This window comes from Hydractinia symbiolongicarpus, chromosome 14 (assembly GCF_029227915.1).
Source record: "Hydractinia symbiolongicarpus strain clone_291-10 chromosome 14, HSymV2.1, whole genome shotgun sequence".
In the NCBI taxonomy this organism is placed as follows: domain Eukaryota; kingdom Metazoa; phylum Cnidaria; class Hydrozoa; order Anthoathecata; family Hydractiniidae; genus Hydractinia; species Hydractinia symbiolongicarpus.
The window spans coordinates 22,000,589-22,008,828 of NC_079888.1; the positions used below are offsets into that span (position 1 = coordinate 22,000,589).

Below are 8,240 nucleotides of genomic sequence, written 5' to 3' on the forward strand. Positions count from 1 at the left end.
CGGCGATTTAACCCCTTTCATTAAGCGTCTCATCAAAAATGAAAACATTTTTAAAAACTACAAGTCTCATGCGTTTTATTGGTGAAAAAATAATTTAAAAAATCGTTCGGGAAATGAATTTACTCCATGGGAACTTTCTTTGTATACATTCGACTATACGGGCCAAGCCCGGGATTTACGGGAAATCGCGGGTTTTCGTTTGCCGGCGATTAAACCACTTTCATTAAACGTCTCATCAAAAATGAAAACATTTCTAAAAACTACAAGTCTCATACGTTTTAGTGGTGAAAAAATATTTATAAAAATCATTCGGGAAATGAGTTTACTCCCTGGGTACTTTCTTTGTATACATTCGACAATACGGGCCAAGACCGGGATTTACGGAAAATCGCGGGTTTTCGTTTACCGGCGATTAAACCACATTCATTAAGCGTCTCATCAAAAATGAAAACATTTTTGAAAACTACAAGTCTCATGCGTTTTAGTGGTGAAAAAATAATTTAAAAAATCGTTCGGGAAATGAGTTTACTCCCTGGGTACTTTCTTTGTATACTTTTGACTATACGGACCAAGCCCGGGATTTACGGGAAATCGCGGGTTTTCGTTTGCCGGCGATTAAACCCCTTTCATTAAGCGTCTCATCAAAAATGAAAACATTTTTAAAAAATACAAGTCTTATGCGTTTTAGTGGTGAAAAAATAATTTAAAAAATCGTTCTGGAAATGAGTTTACTCACAGGGTACTTTCTTTGTATACATTCGACTATACGGGCCAAGCCCGGGATTTACGGGAAATCGCGGGTTTTCGTTTGCCGGCGATTTAACCCCTTTCATTAAGCGTCTCATCAAAAATGAAAACATTTTTGAAAACTACAAGTCTCATGCGTTTTAGTGGTAAAAAAATAATTTAAAAAATCGTTCGGGAAATGAGTTTACTCCCTGGGTACTTTCTTTGTATACATTCGACTATACGGGCCAAGCCCGGGATTTACGTGGAATCGCGGGTTTTCGTTTGCCGGCGATTAAACCACTTTCATTAAACGTCTCATCAAAAATGAAAACATTTCTGAAAACTACAAATCTCATGGGCTTTAGTGATGAAATAATAATTTAAAAAATCGTTCGGGAAATGAGTTTACTCCCTAGGTACTTTCTTTGTATACTTTTGACTATACGGGATGAGTCCGGGATTTACGGGAAAGCGCAGGTTTTCGTTTGCCGACGATTAAACTTCTTTTATTCAGCGTCTCATCAAAAATGAAAACTTTTTTGAAAACTACAACTCTCATGCGTTTTAGTGGTGAACAAATAATTTAAAAAATCGTTCGGGAAATGAGTTTACTCCCTGGGTACTTTCTTTGTATACTTTTGACTATACGGACCAAGCCCGGGATTTACGGGAAATCGCGGGTTTTCGTTTGCCGGCGATTAAACTTTTTTTATTCAGCGTCTCATCAATAATGAAAACATTTTTAAAAACTACAAGTCTTATGCGTTTTAGTGGTGAAAAAATAATTTAACTAGAAATTAAAAAAAAGGTTGCGAAGCATTTCGCAAGTTGCAAGCAAAATTAAACTATCCAATACTTTGTCCCTAGCGCTTCTTGTTTAATTGGCGCTAACATCTTCCGAAATACATCAAAATTGAATATCATATAGAAGAACCCTGGGGACGAGGTAGGAAAATGAACGCTCTGCGGAACAATTCGTTGCTCAAAAACAGTTTTTTTGCGAATAGACTGCGCGAGTATTTGATGTGCATGGGATATTCTTTTCAAAGTGTGCGAGAAAATTAGATTACGCGAAACTAACAAAAACGAATAACGCGTGTTAAAATTTTGTACCACCTTTTCCCACAGAATGGTAAAAGTAAAGAGCGCTATACAAAATTACACTTTTAGCAGTATTCCGAAAGATATGTGATACATCGAGTTGTACTACCCGCAGAAGTTGGTCCTAACGTTAACGATTTCGTAAATGACCTCACAACAAAACAGTATTTTTTTCACGTAAAAATACCGGCAGTAGAAGCCACAGAATCTGCTGGAACGAATTTCGAAAACTCACGGGAAACAATTAAAACAAAAACAAACAAATCAAAACAGTTTTTTAACTTTATCAAGATTTATTAAATAGCTTCAAATTTGGGCAGAAAAACAATAACGGATTCGCCTTCTTTTCACCACACGCATTAGAAGATTACATCACTCACTCCCATTGTACACAATCTAAAAGAAAAAGAAAACATTTTCATATAGTGAAGCTTCCAGTGCCTTTAAGGGATGGCCAATTCAATGGAATTGAAAGCACTGTTTTTCATCTTATAAATAATTAAGGCTAATTCGGATTTTTTACACAAAGTTCCAACCATACCAACAGTTTCCAAATCTGACAAAATAATTTTAGAAGTGTTTATTTTTTCAGAATTTGATTGATGCAAGGCCAAGGGAAATTAAATAAGTTTATTGTCCTAGACCCATTTAAAAACATATGCTTCTCATCATTCGGTTTTTTTCAACCAACATTAATGTAATCACCCAGAGGAAATTATAATGTCTCTTGTGTGTGTTTTAGAAGCTGAGTACACAAATACAAAAATATTACAAGTGCTGAACTTTGGCAATCATATTTTGCAATCAGACCCTTTTAAAAACTATGCTGAACCATATCAATTATTAAATTCAGCATTAATAGAAAAGCACCTTGGATAGGATTCTTTGTTGGTCGAATAAAATGACTGACAAATGGTTTATCGTGAATGAAATAGTAATTTTTACACAAATAATTTAAAAAATAATGAACTTTGTTATGTGGGTTGTTCTCAAACACACGTGGGCGGTGGACAAAAAACTGTGATGTAAGTTCTCTTGGTCTATTATTCCTGAGAATATTCTAAAATAAGAGGGTGTCAATAAGCTGCAAACAGCCACATATATAAGGGCGAGTTCGGGCAACTTTTCCAATTAAATTAGTGATTGTCTTCCAAAACCGCCCGCACTTTCCCGAACTTGCCTGGAACATTTTCAAAATTCAATTCCTTGTAACATACCTTGTGGACGATAGTTGGAAAAAGATGCTTTAAGAGAAAGAAGTTAATAAAAATTAAAAGTTATTTATCAAGTAAATTTTATCAAAAACCATCAAAAACAGTTCTTTTAAGAACTTTACTACCACATAGTTTACTTTATGGTCTATGCAGGTTTTTTCGGGTGAATACTTCAATTTTTTTGCAAAACGCTAAACTTGCCCAAAAACGCCTGCACGTTATACGGCGTATGCAGCTTATCAGCACTCTTGTTCTAAAATTACAAGCAGTTTCGAAGATGCCCACGCCGTTTAGAGGACGTGGTGCGGCTTGGGCATCCTTGAAGTTCTGTTTAATGACAGTTTTAATATTTTAATGTCGTTTTAAACCTTGTTCTCCGGGAGGGTGTACGGAAAACTAATTCCTATTGACAATTACATTGCTGTTGGTTTGATAGCAAAAGTGGATATTTTTTTAATTACTGAAACAGGTTACTTATATAATAAATAAAAAATGATAAAAAACGGTTGGTCAGCTCACTCTAGCGCCCAGAGCTATTTGTTTTGTCTGCGCCCTAGCTACAGGTTTTCCTATATCTGGCTATCAGTTAGGTAGTAATACAGCTTCTCCATATGTATTCTACAAATTACTTTCAATTCTTTTATACAAAACTGAGCTCTAGCTAGCTACCTTTCGTGTGATTAAGCCTTACCTTGATTTGGATAAAACCAATTAAAATTGATAATATTGTATTCTTACATCCTCTTAGAAACAATAAAATAAAACACAGCTCGGCGCGTTTTAATTGTACAAATTACTTCAATTTTTCTTTAGGAATGGGTACCTTACACAGGACCTTCCAATCCAACTAAAATCTCCAGAAAAAGCACAGCAACAAAAAAGCTTAAAATACACAAGTAAAGTCGATTAGAAACAGGACTAGCAATAAATTTTTTCAAAAGAAGAAAACCGTTTTAATACTATTATGTTTCATTAAAATACAACTATAAAATTATTAGAAGCAAAATTGCAAAGTAATTAATTAATTATTTATACCATAATTAGCTATAATACAAAGAAATAAGGCATATTTTGGGTCTGTAAAATATACGTGTCTAAAATGCCGACTACCGTTTCTTGTTCACGGCATATTCCTCTTTGTGTGTTCAAGTTCGGCGGACGTATAATCCGGACCAAAAGACGGGGGGGGGGGCAAAATCCGGGGGTGGGGGGGTACGAGCCGTACTTATTGCATTTTTTACTAAACTTATACTTTAACCCCTCGGTCCAAACTTATTTGTTTTATTAGAAAAAAAAATACCCTAGCTTTATGTGCAAAAATATCAGTCCTATTTCTTTACGCTGATTTTATATGATTTTTTTTCTATTGAAATTTTGAGAATCTCAATAATTCTCTTGGTATACCTCGCGTGTAGCAAACGTGCTCCACAATTTCGCTTCGCTCGCTTCGCTCGCAAAGCTCAATTGCTTCGCAAAAAATCGTTCTGGAAATGAGTTTACTCCCTGAGTACTTTCTTTGTATACTTTTGACTATACGGGCCGAGTCCGGGATTTACGGGAAATCGCAGGTTTTCGTTTGCCGGCGATTAATTTTCTTTTTCTCAGCGTCTCATCAAAAATGAAAACATTTTTGAAAACTACAAGTCTCATGCGTTTTAGTGGTGAAAAAATAATTTAAAAAATCGTTCGGGAAATGAGTTTACTTCCTGGGTACTTTCTTTGTATACTTTTGACTATACGGCCCAAGCCGAAGATTTACGGGAAATCGCGGGTTTTCGTTTGCCGGCGATTAAACTTCTTTTATTCAGCGTCACATCAAAAATGAAAACATTTTTGAAAACTACAAGTCTCATGCGTTTTAGTGGTGAAAAAATAATTTAAAAAATCGTTCGGGAAATGAGTTTACTCCCTGGGTACCTTCTTTGTATACTTTTGACTATACGGGCCGAGTCCGGGCTTTACGGGAAATCGCAGGTTTTCGTTTGCCGACGATTAAACTTCTTTTATTCAGCGTCTCATCAAAAATGAAAACATTTTTAAAAAATACAAGTCTTATGCGTTTTAGTGGTGAAAAAATAATTTAAAAAATCGTTCTGGAAATGAGTTTACTCACAGGGTACTTTCTTTGTATACATTCGACTATACGGGCCAAGCCCGGGATTTACGGGAAATCGCGGGTTTTCGTTTGCCGGCGATTTAACCCCTTTCATTAAGCGTCTCATCAAAAATGAAAACAATTTTGAAAACTACAAGTCTCATGCGTTTTAGTGGTAAAAAAATAATTTAAAAAATCGTTCGGGAAATGAGTTTACTCCCTGGGTACTTTCTTTGTATACATTCGACTATACGGGCCAAGCCCGGGATTTACGGGGAATCGCGGGTTTTCGTTTGCCGGCGATTAAACCACTTTCATTAAACGTCTCATCAAAAATGAAAACATTTCTGAAAACTACAAATCTCATGGGCTTTAGTGATGAAATAATAATTTAAAAAATCGTTCGGGAAATGAGTTTACTCCCTGGGTACTTTCTTTGTATACTTTTGACTATACGGGCCGAGTCCGGGATTTACGGGAAAGCGCAGGTTTTCGTTTGCCGACGATTAAACTTCTTTTATTCAGCGTCTCATCAAAAATGAAAACTTTTTTGAAAACTACAACTCTCATGCGTTTTAGTGGTGAACAAATAATTTAAAAAATCGTTCGGGAAATGAGTTTACTCCCTGGGTACTTTCTTTGTATACTTTTGACTATACGGACCAAGCCCGGGATTTACGGGAAATCGCGGGTTTTCGTTTGCCGGCGATTAAACTTTTTTTATTCAGCGTCTCATCAATAATGAAAACATTTTTAAAAACTACAAGTCTTATGCGTTTTAGTGGTGAAAAAATAATTTAAAAAATCGTTCTGGAAATGAGTTTACTCCCTGGGTACTTTCTTTGTATACTTTTGACTATACGGGCCGAGTCCGGGATTTACGGGAAATCGCAGGTTTTCGTTTGCCGGCGATTAATTTTCTTTTTCTCAGCGTCTCATCAAAAATGAAAACATTTTTAAAAACTACAAGTCTCATGCGTTTTAGTGGTGAAAAAATAATTTAAAAAATCGTTCGGGAAATGAGTTTACTTCCTGGGTACTTTCTTTGTATACTTTTGACTATACGGCCCAAGCCAAAGATTTACGGGAAATCGCGGGTTTTCGTTTGCCGGCGATTAAACTTCTTTTATTCAGCGTCACATCAAAAATGAAAACATTTTTGAAAACTACAAGTCTCATGCGTTTTAGTGGTGAAAAAATAATTTAAAAAATCGTTCGGGAAATGAGTTTACTCCCTGGGTACCTTCTTTGTATACTTTTGACTATACGGGCCGAGTCCGGGATTTACGGGAAATCGCAGGTTTTCGTTTGCCGACGATTAAACTTCTTTTATTCAGCGTCTGATCAAAAATGAAAACATTTTTGAAAACTACAGGTCTCATGCGTTTTAGTGGTGAAAAAATAATTTAAAAAATCGTTCGGGAAATGAGTTTACTCCCTGGGTACTTTCTTTGTATACTTTTGACTATACGGGCCGAGTCCGGGCTTTACGGGAAATCGCAGGTTTTCGTTTGCCGACGATTAAACTTCTTTTATTCAGCGTCTCATCAAAAATGAAAACATTTTTAAAAAATACAAGTCTTATGCGTTTTAGTGGTGAAAAAATAATTTAAAAAATCGTTCTGGAAATGAGTTTACTCACAGGGTACTTTCTTTGTATACATTCGACTATACGGGCCAAGCCCGGGATTTACGGGAAATCGCAGGTTTTCGTTTGCCGGCGATTTAACCCCTTTCATTAAGCGTCTCATCAAAAATGAAAACATTTTTGAAAACTACAAGTCTCATGCGTTTTAGTGGTAAAAAAATAATTTAAAAAATCGTTCGGGAAATGAGTTTACTCCCTGGGTACTTTCTTTGTATACATTCGACTATACGGGCCAAGCCCGGGATTTACGGGGAATCGCGGGTTTTCGTTTGCCGGCGATTAAACCACTTTCATTAAACGTCTCATCAAAAATGAAAACATTTCTGAAAACTACAAATCTCATGGGCCTAAGTGATGAAATAATAATTTAAAAAATCGTTCGGGAAATGAGTTTACTCCCTGGGTACTTTCTTTGTATACTTTTGACTATACGGGCCGAGTCCGGGATTTACGGGAAAGCGCAGGTTTTCGTTTGCCGACGATTAAACTTCTTTTATTCAGCGTCTCATCAAAAATGAAAACTTTTTTGAAAACTACAACTCTCATGCGTTTTAGTGGTGAACAAATAATTTAAAAAATCGTTCGGGAAATGAGTTTACTCCCTGGGTACTTTCTTTGTATACTTTTGACTATACGGACCAAGCCCGGGATTTACGGGAAATCGCGGGTTTTCGTTTGCCGGCGATTAAACTTTTTTTATTCAGCGTCTCATCAATAATGAAAACATTTTTAAAAACTACAAGTCTTATGCGTTTTAGTGGTGAAAAAATAATTTAAAAAATCGTTCTGGAAATGAGTTTACTCCCTGGGTACTTTCTTTGTATACTTTTGACTATACGGGCCGAGTCCGGGATTTACGGGAAATCGCAGGTTTTCGTTTGCCGGCGATTAATTTTCTTTTTCTCAGCGTCTCATCAAAAATGAAAACATTTTTAAAAACTACAAGTCTCATGCGTTTTAGTGGTGAAAAAATAATTTAAAAAATCGTTCGGGAAATGAGTTTACTTCCTGGGTACTTTCTTTGTATACTTTTGACTATACGGCCCAAGCCAAAGATTTACGGGAAATCGCGGGTTTTCGTTTGCCGGCGATTAAACTTCTTTTATTCAGCGTCACATCAAAAATGAAAACATTTTTGAAAACTACAAGTCTCATGCGTTTTAGTGGTGAAAAAATAATTTAAAAAATCGTTCGGGAAATGAGTTTACTCCCTGGGTACCTTCTTTGTATACTTTTGACTATACGGGCCGAGTCCGGGATTTACGGGAAATCGCAGGTTTTCGTTTGCCGACGATTAAACTTCTTTTATTCAGCGTCTGATCAAAAATGAAAACATTTTTGAAAACTACAGGTCTCATGCGTTTTAGTGGTGAAAAAATAATTTAAAAAATCGTTCGGGAAATGAGTTTACTCCCTGGGTACTTTCTTTGTATACTTTTGACTATACGGACCA

At 36.0% G+C, this 8,240-nt stretch overlaps 1 long non-coding RNA gene across 1 annotated transcript; it reads right to left on the bottom strand.

Moving 5' to 3' along the window:
* Window positions 1-1,995: 1,995 nt before the first annotated feature.
* Window positions 1,996-4,025, bottom strand: LOC130625991 (uncharacterized). Its single transcript, XR_008981788.1, has 2 exons — window positions 3,736-4,025; window positions 1,996-2,226 (listed from the first exon to the last, which is right to left on the bottom strand). It is a non-coding gene; the product is annotated as an uncharacterized LOC130625991 (long non-coding RNA).
* Window positions 4,026-8,240: the final 4,215 nt, after the last annotated feature.